Source organism: Macaca mulatta, chromosome 2, assembly GCF_049350105.2.
Source record: "Macaca mulatta isolate MMU2019108-1 chromosome 2, T2T-MMU8v2.0, whole genome shotgun sequence".
Lineage (NCBI taxonomy): Eukaryota > Metazoa > Chordata > Mammalia > Primates > Cercopithecidae > Macaca > Macaca mulatta.
Window position 1 is genome coordinate 191596447 of NC_133407.1, and position 20821 is coordinate 191617267.

At 35.9% G+C, this 20821-nt stretch overlaps 1 protein-coding gene, 1 long non-coding RNA gene and 1 other non-coding gene across 3 annotated transcripts in view; 1 reads left to right on the forward strand and 2 right to left on the reverse strand.

Moving 5' to 3' along the window:
• Positions 1-20821, reverse strand: part of HTR1F (5-hydroxytryptamine receptor 1F) — a 199613-nt gene that overhangs the window by 62573 nt on the left and 116219 nt on the right. The window lies entirely within an intron of this gene.
• The window catches only part of LOC144339549 (uncharacterized), an 86737-nt gene that overhangs the window by 30365 nt on the left and 35551 nt on the right, over positions 1-20821 (forward strand). The gene's annotated exons all lie outside the window — the stretch shown is intronic.
• LOC114676605 (U6atac minor spliceosomal RNA) lies at positions 17493-17618 on the reverse strand. Its single transcript, XR_003727657.1, has one exon. It is a non-coding gene; the product is annotated as a U6atac minor spliceosomal RNA (small nuclear RNA).

The following is a 20821-nucleotide window of genomic DNA, read 5'->3' on the forward strand; positions in this document are numbered from 1 at the left end:
TTTTGAGACCAGCCTGGCCAATGTGGTGAAACCCCATCTCTACTAAAAATACAAAAATTAGCCAGGCGTGGTGGTACATCCCTGTAGTCCCAGCTACTTCGGAGGTTGAGGCATGAGAGTTGCTTGAACCTGGGAAGCAGAGGTTGCAGTGAGCCGAGATTACACCACTGCATTACAGCATGGGTGACAGAGCAAGACTCTATCTCAAAAAAAAAAAAAAAAAAAGCAGATAAAGATATTGAACTATTGATATTTGTACATGTAATTTAAGGCATAGAGAGTGATTTATGAAATCATTTATTAAGTTTATTGCGGCACTAATGGAGATTATTTACATATTTCTTGATTACCTTTGATATAAAAATTTTAAAAAGCTTTAAAATTAATGCACTGGAGAATCATCCTCTGTAAAATTATTTAACTAGTATTAATATTTATGCAGTTTATTGAAGTCCCATTTGTTATGCACTTTTACCTGTGAGAAGAATGATAGCATCTCTCTTATTTATGTGTGTATCTCCAGTAATTAGCACTATGCTTTGTACAGGTAGGCATGAATAAGTATGTGTTGCATAAATAAACAAATGCAATAATTTAGTTGAAATATTTGATTGGTATTTGTAGAGGTGGTACAAATGATTAGAAAGAAATGTCAGAATAAATTTGTACTACAAAGGTTCATATTCTTTTTTTCTTTCGTTTTTCCAGTAAAGGTAGCTCTATAAAATGTGATTATTTAGATTTCTAAATATAATATACCATTTAGGAAACTCAAATGGTATAATATACCTTTTTTTAAGTGAGATTATAGAGATCAATGGAAGCCTTATTTTTTTATGACATATTTTATGGATCTGTATTACATGTGCTTCTTTTCACTGGGAACATTCAAAATATGGACTGCTGAGCATATTTTTAAAATATTAAAAAATTATATTTACATTTAAAACCAAGATGAATAGATATTTTTCTGTAATCAACATCAAACGACCTGTGATCAACATTAGGGGTCTTGTTTTCCCCTTCCTTTCACAATCCTCTCTCGTGCTCCAGGAGATAACCATCTTTTAATCAATCAGCTATTTTTCAGGCTCTTATTGTAACCACATCCTTTGCAGACTCACCGGTGATCATCTGCACTTAAGTTGTGGCATATACCCATGGTACTAGTTTTTTTGTCCGACAGGTTGGAATTTCTGAGTTTGGGCAAGTCTTCTGAGAGTCCTCTACAAAGCCCAGGCTGTGGCTTTCCACCACTCCCCTGGCAATTTTTCTCTTTTCTCTTTTCATCAAAGCAGTGGCAGCAGATTCTACCAAAGCAGCAACTCTTGCCATTCTTATCACCTCTCCCAATTCTCAGACTTGATTCTGAGCCATTTTAACTAACTTATATTTCCTAGTAGATCCTGAGGAGAAATATTTTACTGAGTAATCTTCAGAAGAGAAGATAGCAGTGCCAGGATACCTTACCTATCACCCTGTCTTCCTGATTGTTGAACAGGTGTGGGTAGCAACTCTTCCTAAGTGAAACAATATTTTTTTATTTTATTAAATTTAGTATTATGAACCCCCGTGGGTATAGTGACAATAAATCTTACCAGTAGAGGTCAATGGCTCTTTTCTAGCTTAAAGATCTTTCAGTATAAAACGATCTTTCTTTATACACTATATGAGGGCAATATTTTTCCCAGAGACTAAAAGAGAAGAAATCAATGTTATTTAATAATTCTTTTTCATTTACTTCTTTGAAATTTACTATGTAGTAGGCATTTATGCTTTGTCTAAAATACAAAGATTAATGAACAATGTTTCATCAAAACAAGCTCACAGGTTAGGGGACATATAAATAAACTAATCATTAGAATATTATTAGTGTTCTGATAAAGAGAAAAATGGAATGCTGTGGGAGCATAGAGGAGAGTCACCTACATGAGACTGTACTGATAAGTGTGAAATAGTAAAGATATGTTCCAAGTGGAATTTTCTCTCTGTACATATCCTACTGTCTAATCTAAAATATCTAGTTAATCTAAAGTCCCTATTAAACTTCAGAGTCAACACTGAATGAACTGCAGTGAGTACTTTTTAAAAGGATCTTGTATATAACTTAAGGTAGAAGACCTATTAATACCAACTTTATCCACTGACATACTCTCATTTCAGTAATGTCAAAAGCATGTGAATATGTAAATACAATTACATTTCTGTAAAAAACATGGATTTAAGCCTATGTCTTAAAATATGAAATAAATGTATCTGCTTTTAGGAAAAGCAAAGTGTAAGTAATAGATGATATCAAGATAGCTGATTGGAGGTGTCCAATGCTCATCTTTCTTTATTAAAAAATGACAAAAACAACAAATACATAACTACATTTCAAGTAAAGTATCTAAGGGAGAACACTGGAATTCAGTAAGAAGCAGCACAGTCTTCTGAAGCACAAAGACTCAAGATGGCAGCATAGAGAGAAGTAAAGAACCCCGCCAAGATTGTGAAGAAATGGTAAAGGGGAGCTCTCTAGCAGTGTCCAATACCACTACAGATACCTGCAATCATAGCTACAGAAAAAGACCACATTCCATGCAGGCCCTGAGCCACATAAGATGATCTTTGGAGTCGAAGTGGCTGCACTACTCCAGAGAAGAAAGCCGTGCAGGGTCCCCCTACTCTCCAGGATGGAAGCTGCTATGGCATGACTTCATTTTGAGAACAGAGACATTGTTATGGTGCATTGTAACCTGGGAGCTCCTGCATCTCCACATTCCTAAGACCCTCCTTTTGTTCTACTTTTATTTCCCTATGCCCACGCCAAAGGCTAGAACACCATTACCCCAGTTAGATCAGTGGTACAACTGTGACTGTAGTACTTGAGGCCATACAGTCCCCTGCATCCCCCAAAAGAAGTGGTCCAGCACAGCAGGGAGGTCACCTCCAAGACCCAAGTAACTGATATGCACATCCTCTAGAACCCAAGGACTGACCACCCAGCACCCACAACTGCCAGTGACTCTGCCTCCACAACCAGAAAGTTGTTCTATGTGCCCCCTAGAGCCTGAGGACTGGCCTGCCCAACATCTGCCACCATTGGTGGCCCCACTCCCTTGACCAGTGGAGCCTTCCAGAGCCTAAGAACTGGCTTGCTCAGCAGCTCCATCCCTTAGCAAAGCCACACTGCTGCCTCAACAAACACCCACAGGCTAGGTCACTGGGGCATTTACAGTTACCACTGATGTTGATTACAGTTGAAGAAATCATGAGGAGACCAGAAAATAAACAGAACAAAAAAGAATGAATAAAACCTATGGGACTTAGGGAGCACCATATTCACATAATGAGAGTTCCAAGGAGAAGAGACCAAAACTAAAAAAAAAATATTAAAAAGCATAGTAAACCTATTTAATGACATAATAACTGAAAATTTCCCAAGTCTTGAGAGAGTTAAATACATCCAGATCCAAGAAGCTAATAAATTCCTCAATAGATTCGACCCAAAAATGTCCTCTCTGAGGCACATTGTAGTCAAATTGTCAAGTCACAGATAAAGAGAGAATTTTAGAAATAGTAACAGAAAAGCATCAAATCACATATGAGGGGACCCTCATTAGACTGACAGCAGATTTCTCAGCAGAAACCATACATACCAGGAGAGAATCGGATAATATGTTCAAAGTGCTGAAAGAAAAAATACTGACAGCCAAGAATAGTGCACCCAGCAGTGCTATCCTTCTGACACTAAGGAGAAATAGTCTTTTCCAGACAAGCAAATACATGGAATTTGTCACCACTTGGCCAGCCTTACAAGAAATGCTTAAGAGAGTCTTAGATCTGGAAGTAAAAGGACAATAACTACCATCATGAAAACACATGAAAATATAAAATTCACGGGTAGAGCAGACACAAAACTGAGAAAGAAACCTTGTCACCACAGAAAGTCACAAAACTGGAAAGGCAAGCAATAAGAAAAAAAGCTACACAAAACAAACTAAAAACAATTAATGGAATTAATTATACAAGTTAATCTATCAATAAGAACCTTACAAGTAAACATTAAATTTTCCAGTTAGAAGATATACACTAAGTCAATGGATTAAATAATCATAACCTAATTGTATGCTTTGTAAATAAAAAATAAAATTGCAAGGCCCTCAACCATCTGGATAGACCGCTCCTCTCATTCAAAGGTTAACAGAGTTAAATCAGGTTAACCAGAGTTAACCTGAAAATCTAGTTCAGGCCATGATGGAAGAAGGGGTTGGACATGCCTCATTATATCCCTCCAGCATTAACATTAACATAGACTTTAAGTTTGATAAGACATATTTATAATCTATTCTCTCTGAAGCCTGTTACTTGAAGGCTTCCTCGGCATGATAAAACCTAGGTCTCCATAACCCCCTATTAATATCCAGACATTCCCTTCCGCTGACAATAACTCAACCAATTGCCAATCAGAAAAATTTAAAATCTGTCTATGATCTGGAAGCCCCTGCTTTGAGGTGTCTGCCCTACTAGATCAAACTAATGTAAATCTTACATGTATTTACTAATATATTATGGTTCCCTGAAATGTATTAAAGCAAGTTGTATCCTGACCACCTTGGGCACATGCCATCACAACCTCCTGAGGCTATGCCATGGGTGTGTCCTTAACCTTGGCAAAATAAACTTTCTAAATTGACTGAGACCTGTCTCAGATATTTTGAGTTCACAACTTCTTCATACAGGACATTCACTTCACTTATAAAGACACATGAGTGAAGATATTTCATGGACTAAAATGGAAAGGATCAAAAAAGATATTTCATGCAAAACTGAACCAGAAATGAGCAGCAGTAGCTATAACTGTATCAGATAAAATAGACTTTAAGTCAAACACCATGAAAAGAGACAAAGAAGGTAATTTTATAGCAATAAAGAGATCAATTTGGCAAGAGGATATAACAATTGTAAACATATATGCATCTCAAACTGGAGCACCCAAATATGTGAAGCAAATATTATTGGATCTAAAGGGAGAGATAAACTCCACTGTAATAATAGTTGGAAACTCCAACACTCTACAGCATTGGAAAGAGCATCTAGACAAAAATTCACTAAAAGGCATTGGATTCAAACTGTACTATAGACAATATAGAACTAAAACATTTATAGAACATTTCATCCAATTGCTATAGTAAATTCTTCTCATCAGTGCAAAGAACATTTTCTGGGATGGATAATACGTTAGGCCACAAAACAAGTTTCAACAAATTTAAACAAATTGAAATCATATCAAGTATCTTTTCTGACCACAATGGAATAAACCTAGAAGTCAGTAACAAGAGAAACTTTGGAAAGTGTACAAATAAATGGAAATTAAACAACATACTGATGAATGACCAATGGGTCAATGAACATATTAATAAGAAAATTTAAAAAATTATTGAAACAAATAAAAACAGAAATATAGCATGCCAAAACCTATGAGCTATGGCAAAAGTAGTACTAAAAGGAAAATCTATAGAAATAAACATTTACAACAAAAAGTAGAAAGATACCAAATAAACAACCTAGTGCTGAAAAAACAACCTAGTGCTGAATCTCAAGGAACTGGGAGAGCATGAGCAAATCAAACCTCAAATTAGTAGAAGAAGAGGAATAATAAAAATCAGAGCAAAAGTAAACAAAATTGAGAATAAAAATTACAAAATACAAATGAAACAAAAGTTGTTTTTGTCAAAACAATAAAATCAACAAATCATTAGTTAGAAGAAATAAGAAAAAAAGAGAGAGGACACAAATCAAATCATAAATGAAAAAAGAGACATTACAATGGAAACCATAAAAACACAAAGGCTCATAAAAATCATAGGCTACCATGGACAATTATACATCAACAAATTGGTCAACCTAGTGGAAATGAATAAGTTCCTGGACACATACAATTTACCAATGCTGAACAGGAAGAAACAGAAAACCTGAACAGACCAAGAACATGTAATGAGATTGAATCATTAACAAAAAGTCTTCTGAAAAAGAAAAGCCCAGGATGAAATGGCTTCGTTGCTGAATTCTACCAAACTTTTAAGGAAGAACTACTACCAATATTTCTCAAAGTATTTTAAAAAATTAAAAACTTGAGAATGCTTCCAAACTTATTCTACAAGGCCAGCATTACCCTGATATCAAAAGCAGACAAGGACACAACATAAAAAAGAAAACTACAGGCCAATATCCTCAATGAACAGAGATGCAAACATCCTCAACAAAATACTAGTAAGCCAAATCCAATAGCACTTAAAAATAGTATACACCTGGTCAAATGGGATATATCCCAAAGATGCAAGATTGGCTCAACACATGCAAATCAATAAATGTGACATATCACATAAATAGAAGAAAGGACAAAAATTATAAGATCTTCTCAACAGAAGGAGAAAAAGCATTTGCTAAACTTTAATATCCCTTAATGATAAAAACTCTTAACAACATAGGTGTAAAAGAAACATACCTCAAAACAATGAAGTTCATATGTGACAAACCCACAGCTAGCATCATACAGAATGTGGAAAAATTAAAAACTTTTCCTCTACGAAGTAGAAAAAGACAAAGACGATCACTTTCATATCACTTTTATTCAACACAGCAGTGGAAGTCCTAGCTAGAACACATAGGCAAGAGAAACAAATAAAATCCAAATTATAAAAAACAAAGTCAAATTGTCCCTGTTTGCAGACATGATTTCATATGTAGAAAAACCTAAGGATTCCATCAATCAACTCTTAGAACTGAGGGAAAAAATCAGTAACATTGCAGGGTACAAGTTCAACATTCAAAAATCAGTAACATTTCTAGATACCAATACCAAACGAGTTAAAAAAAATAGAAAAAGCAATCTCATTTATAATAGCTATAAAAAATACCTAGCAATAAATGTAATCAAGGACCAAAAAAACTCTATGATAAACGCTATAAAACACTGATGAAAGAAATTGATGAGGACTCCAAAATGGAAAAATGTCTTGTATTTATGGATTGTTAAAATGATCATGCCCCACAAGAGATCTGCAGATTCAATGCAATCCTTATTAAAATACCAATAACATGCTTCACAAAAATAAAAAAAATTCTAAAATTCATATGGAAACCACAAAAGACTTTAAATGGCCAGTGGAATCCTGAGCAAAAGAAGAAAGCTGGAGGCATCATACTACCTGACTTCAAAATATTCTAAAAAGCTATAGTAACCTAAACAGCATAGCAGTAGCATAATAAAAGATACATAGACCAATAGAACACAATAGGGAACACAGAAATAAATCCACATATTAACAGCCAACTGACAGATAAATATTCCAAGAACATGCACTAGGGAAAGGACAGTCTTAATGAATGTTGCTGGAAAAACAGGATATCCAGATGAAGAATGAAACTAGATCCCATCTCTCATTATATATAAAAATTTACTCAAAATGGGTTGAAGACTTACATGTAAGACTTACATGTAAGACTAAGAAACGACTAGAAGAAAACATAAACGCTGCATGACATTGGCCCGGGCAAAAACTTTATGAATTTTATAAATAAGATCTCAAAAGTACAGGTAACAAAAGCAAAAACAGATAAATGGATTATACCAACTTAAAAGCTTCCGCACAGCAGAGGTAACAATCACCAGAGTGAAGAGACAATCTGCAGAATGGGAGGAAATATTTGCAAACAATTCATCTGACAGGGGCTTAATATTTACAACATAGAAGAAACCCAAACAACTCAAAAGAAAAAAAATTTGATTTCAAAATGGGGACTGATATAAATAAAATTTCTGAAAAGATTCCTATAAATGGCCAAGAAGTATATGAAAAAAATGCTCAACACCACTAATCAGGAAAATGCAAATCAAAACCAAAATAACATATCATTTTATCCAAGTTAGACTGGCTATTGTATAAAAACAAAAATAACAGATTTTGACAAAGATGGAGAGAACGGGAAACTCTTATGCACTGCTGGTAGAAATGTAAATTAGCATGTTCATTGTGATGAACAGTATGAACTTTCTTCAAGAAACTAAAAGTAGAACTACCATATGATCTAGCAGTCCCACCACTGGGTATATATCCGAAGGAAAGGAAATCAGTATGTTAGAGATATCTGTACTCCCATGTTAATTGCAATACTATTCACAATAGCAAAGATGGAATCAACCTCTGTGTCCATCAGAAGATGAATGGATAGATAAAATATACTATATATACATAATGGAGTGCTATTGAATCACTAAAAAGTGAATTCTATCAATGTTGGCAACATGGACAACCCCGGAAGTCTTTATGTTAAGTAAAGTAAGCAAGGCACAGAAAGACAAATAGCAAAATGTTTTCACTTAATATTTCTGTGGGAAACAAGTCAATCATAGAAGTAGAGAGTGGAATAGTTGTTACTAGAGGCTGGGAAGGATAGAGAGGAGAAAGGGTAGGGAGATGTTGGTTAACGAATACAAAATTACAGCTAGATAGGAGGATTCTAGTGCTCTACATCACTGTAGAATGATGAGACTCAACAATTATTTATTATATAGTTTCAAATAGCTAAAGAGATGGTTTTGAATCTTCCCAACACAAAGAAATGATAATGGTTTGAGGTTATGGATAGTCTAATTACCTTGATTTGATCATTACACATTGTAAACCTATATGGATATATCAATCACACTGTACCCCATAAACATATACAATTATAGCATGTGTATAAAAAAACCCATGTTATATCTTAAGTTAAAATGTTCATGACCTTCTGGAACTTGCCTTGCACATAAACCATACAATAATCCCGTAGTTAATATTTTGCCTTTGTGGCTAATATCAAACAGAAACCAAATTCTTATGATAAATGATAATCTACTCCTCACATGAAAGAGTGTAAGGTAAATCCAATCAACGTATTTAAACACTAGATGCCCTGTCATTTTTAATTTTTATATAGGCTGTTAACACAACAGACAGAATTACATTCTGTTATATTGAATGGTTTAATCTGAATTTTAATGATTCACCTCCAACCTCTAGCAATAGACATCTACTTGTAGGTCATCAACAAATATGGAAGATAGCCTCACTATTTCAGTTATAATGAAACAGTGTGTCTAGATAGCCTCACTATTTCAGTTATAATGAAACAGTGTGTCATGTATATAATATACAGAATAACATTAAAGACCAAGTATTGAGCTTTAGGGGATGCCATGTGAGACAGTAAGATAGTAAATTAAAACCTAAAGAAAGGATAATCAGAAAGAAAGAGGAGAAGCAAGAGGGCACAGTATCATCTTAGAAAAAGTGCATTTTTTTAAAAAAGTTTTATTTTAGGTTCAGGGACAGATGTGCAGGTTTGTTACATAGTTACTCGCATCATGCGGGTTGTTGTAGAGATTATTTTGTCACTGAAATGCACTACTCAATAGTTTATTTTTATTTTTATTTTTTATTATACTTTAAGTTCTAGGGTACATGTGCACAATGTACAGGTTTGTTACATATGTATACGTGTGCCGTGTTGGTGTGCTGTACCCATATGTATACGTGTGCCGTGTTGGTGTGCTGTACCCATTAACTCGTCATTTACATTAGGTATATCTCCTAATGCTATCCCTTCCCCCTCCCCCCACCCCACGACAGGCCCCGGTGTGTGATGTTCCCCACCCTGTGTCCAAGTGTTCTCATTGTTCAATTCCCACCTATGCGTGAGAACATGCGGTGTTTGGTTTTCTGTTCTTGTGATAGTTTGCTGAGAATGATGGTTTCCAGCTGCATCCATGTCCCTACAAAGGACACGAACTCATCCTTTTTTATGGCTGCATAGTATTCCATGGTGTATATGTGCCCCATTTTCTTAATCCAGTCTATCATTGATGGACATTTGGTTTGGTTCTAAGTCTTTGCTATTGTGAATAGTGCTGCAATAAACATACATGTGCATGAGTCTTTATAGCAGCATGATTTATAATCCTTTGGGTATTTCTTGTGGAATAGTGTCAATAGGATTGGTACCAATTTACCTTTGAATGTCTGGTAGAATTTAGCTCTGAATCAATCTGGTACTGGACATGTTTTTGTTGTTGTTGGTAGTTCTTTACTTACTATTTCAATCTCTCTGCTTATCATTGGTCTGTTCAGGGTATCTAACTCTTCGTGATTTAAGCTAGGAGGGTTGTAGCTTTTCAAGAATGTATTCATCTATTATTGGTTTTCCAGTTTATGTGCATAAAGGTGTTCATAGCAGCCTTGTATGATCTTTTGTATTTCTGTGGTGTCAGTTGTAATATCTCCCATTTCATTTCCTATTGACCTTATTTAGATTTTTGTCTCTTCTTTTCTTGGTTAATCTTGCTAACAATCTATCAATTTTACTTATCTTTTCAAAGAACCAGATTCTTGTTTCATTTATCTTTTGTATTTTTTTGTTCCAATTTCATTTAGTTCTGCTCTGATCTTGGTTATTTCCATTCTGCTGCTGGGTATGGGTTGGTTTCTTTTTGTTTCTCTAGTTCCTTAAGGTGTGACTTTAGATTGTCTGTGCTCTTTCAGAATTTTTGATGTAGGCATTTAGGGCTATGAAATTTCCTTTTAGCACCATCTTGACTGTATCCCAGAGGTTTTCATAGGTTTTGTCATTACTTTCATACGGTTTGAAGGATTTTTAAATATCCATCTTGATTTTATTTTTAACCCAATGATCATTAAGGAGCAGGTTATTTAATTTCCATGTATTTGCATGGTTTTGGAGATTCCTTTTGGAGTTTATTTCCAGTTTTATTCCACTGTGGTCTGAGAGAGTGCTTGATATAATTTCAGTTTTCTTAAAATTATTGAGAATCATTTTGTGGCCTATCACGTGATCTATCTTGGAGAAAGTTCCATGCGCTGTTGAATAGAATGTTGTTGGATGGAACGCTCTGTATATATCTGTTAAGTCCATTTGTTCCAGGGTATAGTTTAAATCCATTGTTTCTTTGTTGACTTTCTGTCTTGATGACCTGTCTTGTGCTGTCAGTGGAGTACTGAAGTATTATTGTGTTGCTATCTCATTTCTTAGTTCTATTAGTAATTTTTTTTAATAAAATTGGGAGCTCTAGTGTTAGGTGCATATATATTTAGGATTGTGTTATTTTCCTGTTGGACAAGGCCTTTTACCATGATATAATGTCCCTCTTTGTCTCTTTTAACCATTATTGCTTTAAAGTTTGTTTTGTCTGATATAAGAATAGCTACCCCTGTCCATTTCCATGAAATGTCTTTTTCCACCCCTTTAATTTAAGTTTATGTGAGTCCTTATGTGTTAGGTGAGTCTGCTGAAGGTAGCAGATAGTTGGTTGGTGAGTTCTTATCCATTCTGAAGTTCTGTATCTTTTAAGTGGAGCATTTAGGCCGTTTACATTCAAGGTTAGTATAGAGATGTATCCAGAGAAACTAAGTTACCATTCCATTCATCATGCTATTTGTTGCCTGTGTACCTTGTTTTTTTGTTTTGTTTCGTTTTGTTTTATTTTTGCTTTTTAACTTGTATTTTTTTATAGGTCCTGTGTGATTTATGCTTTAAAGAGGCCCTTTCTTGATGTGTTTCCAGGATTTGTTTCAAGTCTTAGAGCCCCTTTTAGCAGTTCTTGTAGTAATGGCTTGGTATGGTGAATTCTCTCATCATTTGTTTGTCTGAAAACAGACTGTATCTTTTCTTCATGTATGATGCTTAGTTTCTCTGGATACAAATTTCTTGGTTGACAATTGTTTTGTTTGAGGTGGCTGAAGATAGGGCCCCAATCCCCTCTAGCTTGTAAGGTTTCTGCTGAGAAATCTGCTGTTCATCTGATAGGTTTTCCTTTATAGGTTACCTGGTGCTTTTTTTCTCACAGCTCTTAAGATTCTTTCCTTCATCTTAACTTCAGATTACTTGAGGGCCATGTGGCTGAGCGGTTATAGTATTTGCGATGAGTTTTCCAGGTGTTCCGTGTGCTTCTTGTGTTTGGATTGCTAGGTCTCTAGCAAGGCTGGGGAAGTTTTCCTTAATTAGACCTCCAAATTTGTTTTCCAAACGTTTAGATTTCTCTTCTTCCTCGGGAACACCAATTATTCTTAGGTTTGGTCATTTAGGATAATCCTAGACTTCTGGGAGGCCTAGTTCATATTTTCTCATTCTTTTTCTTTGTCCTTGTTGGATTGGGTTAATTCAAAGACCTTTTCGTTGAGCTCTGAATTTCTTTCTTCTATTTGTTCAATCTTATTGGTGAGACTTTCCAGAGCATTTTGCATTTCTATAAACATGTCCGATGTGTCCTCAAGTTTTGATTGTTTTTTCTTTATGTTCGCTATTTGAATATTTCTCCCTTCACTTCTTGTATCATTTTTTTTTTTTGGGTTTCCCTGCATTGCACTTCACCTTTCTCTGGTGCTTCCTTGATTAGCTTAATAATTAACCTCCTGAATTCTTTTTTAGGTAAATCGGATTTCTTCCTGGTTTGGATTTACTGCTGGTGAGCTAGTGTGATTTTTTTTGGGGGGAGGTGTTATAGAACCTTGTTTTGTTATATAACCAGAGCTGGTTTTCTGGTTCCTTCTCCTTTGGGTAAGCTTATCGGAGGGGAGGTCTAGGCCTGAAGGCTGTTGTTGAGATTCTTTTGTCTCACAGTACGTTCCCTTGATGTAGTACTCCCTCCCTTTTCCTATGGATGTGGCTTCCTGAGAGCTGAGCTGCAGTGATTGTTGTCTCTCTTCTCGGTCTAGCCACCCACCAAATTTACCTGGCTCTGGGCTGGTACTGAGGGTTGGTTGTCTGCATAGCAGAGTCCTGTGATGTGAACCATCCTTGGGTCTCTCAGCCCTGGATACCAGCACCTGTTCTGGTGGAGGTAGCAGGGAGGTGAAATAGACTCTGCGAGGGTTCTTAGCTTAGGTGGTTTAATGTTCTATTTTTGTGCTGGCTGGCCTTCTGCCAGGGGGTGCTGCTTACCGTAGAGCATCAGCTGTGGCAGTATGGGGAGGAAACGGTGGTGGGCGGGGCCCGAGAACTCCCAAGAGTATATGCCCTTTGTCTTCAGCTACCAGGGTGGGTAGGGAAGGCCCACCAGGTGGGGGCAGGGGTAGGTGTGTTTAAGCTTAGACTGTCTTTGGACAATCTTGCTGGGGCTGCTGTGGAGGATGGGGGTGAGGTTCCCGAGTCACTGGAATTGTGTACCTAGGAGAATTATGGCTGCCTCTGCTGAGTCATGCAGGTTGTCAGGGAAGTGGGGGAAAACTGGCAGTTACAGGCCTCACCTGTCCCCCACACAATCTGAAAGGCTGGTCTGACCTGCACGGTGCCCTCTCTAACAGCACTGAGTGTGTTTCTAGGTCGTGGGTGAGCAGGGCTTGAGAACTTGCCCCAGGATACCCACCTCCGCTGTGAAAGAAAAGGGCTTTGATTCTTCTCCTGCCCATGGAATCTGCATATCAAATTGATGGCCTCTGCCGAGTTCTGGCCAGGAGGCTTCTCGATCAGTTCAAATTGTTATAAAATTCAGCTGGAGATCTCCTCCTCCTGTGGCCTTTTCCCAGTGCTTCTGGCCGCCCTCCTGAAGGTCCTCTGTGAGGTCAGGCAAAAGCGGCTTGGTAAGGGACCCAGTGAGCTTCCAGGGGTTTTCCTGCTGCCTCCTCTACCCCTGTGTTATGCTGGGCTCTCTAAATTGACTGAGCTCCAGGTAAGGTCAAAATCTTCTCTTGTAATCTAGGCCTTCAGCTTCCTGGACAATCTCCCTTTCCCACTTCCACAGTTTGGGCATCACAGTATTTGGGGTGTCTGCCGGGTCCTGCAGGAGCAATCCACTTCCTTCAGGGGGTCTGCGGATCTTCTCAGGTTTCCTGATTTATTCCTTCAGTCGTTCTAGAGCAAAAATTCATGATGGGAGCCTCCACATGCTGCTCTGTCCGTCCAAGTCGGAGCTGCAATCTAGTCCTGGCTCCTGTCTGCCATTATCCCTTTGATACTTTGTTTTCTGTTCCTGTGTTAGTTTCCTAATAATGGTCTCCAGCTTTACCCATGTTGCTGCAAAGGACATGATCTCATTCTTTTGTATGGCTGCATAGTATTCCATGGTGTATTTTTTTGTACCACATTTATTTTATCCAATCTGCCATTGATGGACACTTAAGGTTGATTCCATTTTTTTTTTTTTTTTTGCTATTGTGAATAGTGGTGCAATGAACGTATGCATACATGTGTCTTCATAACAGAACAATTTATATTTCTTTGGGTATATATCCAGTAATGGGATTGCTGGGTCAAATGGTATTTCTATTTTTAGGTCCTTGAGGGATTGCCACACGGTCTTTCACAATGGTTGAACTACTTTACACTCCCACCAACAGTGTATAAGTGCTCCTTTTTCTCTGCAACCTCACCAGCATCTGTTATTTTTTTACTTTTTATTAATAGCCATTCTGACTGGTGTTACTGGGTCTCTCATGGTGGTTTTGATTTGCGTTTCTGTAATGACCAGTGATGTTGAGCTTTTTTTGGTATCACTGTTGGCCACATGTATATCTTCTTCTGAAAGGTGTCTGTTCATGACCTTTGTCCGCTTTTTAATGGTTTTTTTTTTTCTTGTAAAGTATTTTAGGTTCCTTATCGATGCTTAATATTAGACCTTCGTCAGATGCATGGTTTGCAAAAAATTTCTTCCATTCTGTAGATTGTCTGTTCAGTCTGTTGGTAGTTTCTTTTGTTGTGTGGAAGCTCTTAAGTTTAATTAGGCTCCATTTGTCAGTTTTTGCTTTTGTTGCAATTGTTTTGAGGTCTTCATCATAAAATATTTGCCTATTTATCTGTCCTGAATCATATTGCCTAGGTTGTCTTCCAGGATTTTTATAGTTTTGGGTTTTACATTTAAGTCTTCAATCCATCTTGGGTTGATTTTTTTATGTGGCATAAGGAAGGGGTCCAATTTCAATTTTCTGCATATGACTAGCCAGTTACCCCAACACAATTTATTGAATAGGGAGTCCTTTCCTCATTGCTCGTTTTTGTCAGCTTTGTCAAAGATCAGATCATTGTAGGTGTGCAGCCTTATTTCTCAGCTCTCCACTCTGTTCCATTGTTCTATGTGTCTGTGTTTGTACTAGTACCATGCTGTTTTGGTTACTGTAGCCCTGTAGTGTAGCTTGAAGTTTACTAGCATGATGCTTTCTGCTTTTTTTTTTTTTTCTTAGGATTGCCTGGGCTATTCCGACTCTTTTTTTTTTTAAACTTTATATGAACTTTTAAATAGTTTATTTTTCTAGTTCTGTGAAGAATGTCACTGGTGGTTTGACAGGAATAGCATTGAATCTGTAAATTGCTTTGATCAGTATGGCCAGTTTAATGATATTAGTTCTTTCTATCCATGAACATTGAATGTTTTTCCATTTGTTTGTATCATCTCTGATTTCTTTGAGCAGTGTTTTGAAGTTCTACTTGTAGAGATCTTTCCCCTCCATGGTTAGCTGTATTCCTGGGTATTTTATCCTTTCTTTAGCAATTGTGAATGGGACTGCCCTCCTGATTTGACTTTCATCTTGGCTGTTGTTGGTTTATAACAATACTAGTGATTTCTGCACATTAATTTTTTATCCTGAAACTTTGCAAAGTTTTTTTTTTTTTTTTAATTAGCTCAGGGAGCTTTTGTGCTTAAACTATGGGGTTTTCTAGATATAGAATCATGTCATCTGCAAACAGGGATAGTTTGACTTCCTCTCTTCCTACTTGGATGCCCTTTATTCTTTCTCTTGCCTGATTGCTCTGGTCAGGACTTACAATAATATGTTCAATAGGAGTTGTGAAACAGGACATTCTTGTTATGCTGATTTTCAATGGAATGCTTCCAGCTTTTGCCCATTCAGTATGATGTTGGCTGTCAGTTTGTTATAGATGGCTCTTATTATTTTGAGGTATATTTCTTCGATACCCAGTTTATTGAGGGTTTTTAACATGAAAAGAAATTGAATTTTATCAAAAGTCTTTTCTGCATCTACTGAGAGACAATCACAGTTTTTATCTTTAATTCTGTTTATGTGGTTAATCATATTTACTGATTTGTTTATGTTGAACAAATCTTGCATTCCAGGGATAAAGCCTACTTGATTGTGGTGGATTAGCTTTTTGATGTGCTGTTGGATACAGTTTGTGAATATTTTATTGAGGATTTTTGCACCAATATTCATCAAGGATATTGGCCTTTTTTGTTGTGTCTCTGCTACATTTTGGTGTTAGGATAATGCTGGCTTCATATCCCTTCTCAATTTTCTGAAATAGTTTTGGTAGAAATGTTAACCAGCTATTTGTACAACTGGTGCAGTTCTGCTGTGAACCTGTCTGGTCCTGATAGGCTATTTATTACTTATTCAGTTTTGGAGCTTGTTAATTGTCTATTCAGGGAATCAATTTCTTTTTGGTTCTGTCTTGGGAGGGTATATGTGTCCAGGAATGTATCCATCTCTTCTAGGTCTTCTAGATTGTGTGCACAGAGGTGTTCATAGTAGCCTCTAATGGATGTTTGTATTTCTGTGTGGTCAGTGGTAACATCCCCTTTACCATTTCTAATTCTATTTATTTGGATCTTCTCTTTTTTCTTCTTTATTAGTCTAGCAGTGGCCTATCTTGTTATTTTTTTTAGAAAACAAACTCCTAGATTTGTGGATCTTTTGAGTGTTTTTTCGTGTCTTGATCTCTTTCGATTAAGCTCTGATTTTGTTTTTTTCTTGTCTTCTGCTAGCTTTTTAGTTTGCTTTTGCTTCTCTAGTTCTTTTAGTTGTGATCTTAAGTTGTTAATTTGAGATTATTCTAACTTTTTTGATGTAGGCATTTAGTGCTATAAATTTCCATCTTAATATTGCCTTAGCTGTGTCCCAGAGATTCTGCTTTGTTGTATCTTTGTTCTCATTAGTTTCAAAGAACTTGATTTCTGCCTTAATTTCATTATTTACTCAAAAGTCACTGAGGAGCAGGTTGTTTAATTTCCATGTATTTGGATGGTCTTAAGCAATTTTTAAAGTATTGATTTCTATTTTTATTGCTCTGCAGTCCAAGCGTGTGTTTAGCATGATTTCTGTTCCTTTGAATTTGCTGAGGATTGTTTTATGTCTGATTGTGTGTTTAATTTTAGAGTATGGGCCATGTAGTGATGGGAAGAATTTATATTCTGTTGTTTTTAGGTGCAGGTAAGATTCATTTGGTCCAATGTTGAGTTTAGGTTCAAAATATCTCTGTTAATTTTCTGCCTCAATGATCTGTCTAACACTGTCAGTGAAGTGTTGAAGTCTCCCAATATTATTGTGCGGGAGTCTAAGTCTCTTTGTAGATCTCTAAGAACTTGCTTTAGGAATCTGGGTGCTTCTGTGTTGGGTGCATATATATTTATGATAGTTAGGTCTCCTTGTTGAATTGAATCCTTTACTATTATGTAATGCCCTCCTTTGTCTTTTTTGATCTTTGTTGGTTTCAAGCCTGAAAAATAATGATGGTTAGATGCCACAAAATAGGTGGCAATGTCTTAACCATGTATGTCTTGTCATGCCCGAGGGGCTCTTCCATCCTTGTCAAGGAGTGTGGTAACCTTTTCTCCTTTCATACAACACAGGAAAAGTTTCAAGTTGTAATTGGTGCCAAATAATTTGGGATAAAAAGCTTCCTTAAATTTATCAAGAAAAGAGAGAATGTATACTTAGAAGAGTAATATCAATAGGTATATGAAGAATAAGAAGGCATATGTTTAGATATTTAAACAGCTAAAAGAATATATAATATAGAAAATTATTATAGATAACATAGGATACAATTTTGGCAGGAAGTATGGTACAGATTGTAGTTATTCTGTATTAAGAATAGATTCATCTCTTAATCAGTTAATATGTATTAATCAAATAATAAGAAGAATAAAAGACCATGGAGTATGCTTAAAGAAAGCTGGATAGTATACTCTTTTGTCATTTTCCTTTTTCTCTCGCTGAAGACCTGCATGCTAGTGTAATGGTTGGAGCATCAGCAGTTCTTAGACCAACTGAGAGACCTTGAAAATAAAGTCATGAATCGAGGACTATAGCAGAAAGGTAGGAGCCTGGATTCCTGAAGACATTGTGGCGCTGTCAGTTTAGACCTAGGTTTGAAGCTTAGCTTCTTTACATAAAAGAAAAAATAAACTTCTATCATGGTTTAGAAAATCTTATTTTTTATTTCTGTTTTATGCAGCTGAACTTGTTCTTTCTGATAAAACTGATTTTGCATCTCCAAGCCTCTTGAATTTTACAAAGTGTTTGTCACTAGTAGGCTTCCAAAGGGAAAGAGAATGGGAAACTGATTTGATGCACTGTCTTTCCAATGCATATCAGTGAGTTGTTCTGCTTTTATTTTAAGCAGAGGAAGCATATCGTGAGCACTTAATGAGTTGACTTTTTTGACCGTTAATGGAAGTATGTGTGGTCATGAAGAAAGATTTTGTAATTAGATACTGACCAGAGGTATACTGAAGCACATTGGCTAGGTTACACTGTAAACCACCAGCATTTCAGTAGCTCAAAGCAATACAACTTATTTTTGCTCACTATACATATTCAGCATGATTTGACTGCGGATTCTTTTCCATATAGTCACTCCACACCCTATACTATCTCCTTTGCACAGCAGGGGAAGAATGGGCTAAAGAGTTGGGCACTAGTATTTACCACTGGTGACTCACATGTTCCCTCACATCTCATTTGCTAGAATTAGTTACATGAACATGACTAACTCCAAGAAAGGAAGCAGTATAGGCTTCCTCATACACAGAAGTAGGAAAGAGCTGGATATTTAAAAACATTAATTATATCTACTACTCTACTAAAACATAAAATAACCTGTGCAAACACTTTCAATGCACAAATACGTTTTTATCTTTTGTTAAATTAATTTCTTTAGAAAGGTTTTCCTCTAAAAAAGAACAAAATAAACCATTGCCAGATGAGAATTTCTACAAGATTAATCTCTCTTCGGCAGGTGAAAGACACTTTAACTGAGAAATAACAAGTCTCTTTGTTTAAGAAACAGATGAGCACTAAATCTTAAAGATTAACAAACACCCACACAAGTTTATTCATCCATTCATTTTGTAGACACTGATTGAGCATCTGCTAAGTGCGGTTCTGATGAAACCTATTGAAGTTAGAACGCAGGGTGCCAGATTTAAAAAGGGGAAATGGACATGACTCTAAATATTTCTAAAATTCTTTCTCTAAATAGAATTTTATTCAAAATACAGAAACTACATTATAATCTCCAAATACATTTACGTTACCAGATAGTTCTTGGAAACTAATTATATTACTATGATTAAAAATATCACAGTGACATTCATCCCAACTGGGAAACGTTTAACAGAATATATTTAAGAAAACACGTCAGAATCTCTGGGCATAAGGTACTGAGAAGACTTTCCTGACCAGCTGACTCTAGCTAGCTGCACACACATTTCATAGTAATAACTTAGCAATATGGTTATTTTCCACAAAATAGAAATTCACTGGTTTTTAATTTAAGAGATATCAATCTACTTCTTTTGTTTTCTTACGTGGTATTTATTGAACTGTTCTACATAAAGTATCACTGTATCGGAATCTCCTATGACAGATTAATAGTAACATAAAGCTATATTTCAAATATCAAATTGAATAAAATCTCTGATGGGAAACTTCTCAATAGATAGGTTGCCAATTATACTTTTATGTTCTATATGTGTTGGTATAACGCTTCTGGAAAGATTTGAAAAAGTATTTCTCCAGATCCGGATTATTTTCTTAGGATAGATGACTTGAAATGGCAATATGAGTTCAAATTTATAAGAACATAAATTTAAAAGAATAAATTCAACACATACTTTCAAATTGTTTCCAGACAGAAACTTATGCTAATTTGTACTCCAACATATGAGCACTCTACTGATGGCTCTTTATTTTGGTTAAAAACTTTATCAAAAATTATTCTTTCTTTGCTATTCCATTGCTTTCATCTTGAGAAGGTACTTCTCTATTCAGAAACCATGTTATTACTTACCTATATTTAATTCTAGTATTGTGATTTTGTTTTACTCTATTGCCTCCAATCTATTTAAGTAATATTTACTTTATTCCTTTAAACTGTAGGTTCTTGAGAGCAATGACTTTCCTGCATACTTTTTAAACAAGAGTCTGTCTCATGGTGGATATGGTGTGAATATTTCTAGGATAAATGAGGACTATGATGACTTTTACCTTTTGAACATCTCATGAATTTTCTATGCCTGAACATGATTTTTCAAATCAATTTTGTTTTAGACAAAACGCCATTTTAATCTTTTAATTATGAAAACATAGCTATGTTGATTTCATATTTTTTGGCGTGTTTAAACATACAACCAACAAAGGACTAATATCCAGAATCCACAAGGAACTCAAAAAAATCAGCAAGGAAAAAACAAACAATCCCATCAAAAAGCGGGCTAAGGACGTGAATAGACAATTCTCAAAAGAAGATATACAAATGGCCAAAGAACATGAAAAAACACTCGACATCACTAATTATCAGGGAAATACAAATCAAAACCACAATGCAATACCACCTTACTTTTGCAAGAATGACCAATAATAAAAAAAAAAAACAGATGTTGGCATAGCTGTGGTAAAAAGGAAACACTTTTCATGTTGGTGGGAATGTAAACTAGTACAACCACTATGCAAAACAGTGTGGAGATTCCTTAAAGACCCCAAAATAGGACTACCATTTGACCCAGCAATCCCACTCATAGGTATATACCCAGAGGAAAAAAAGTCAT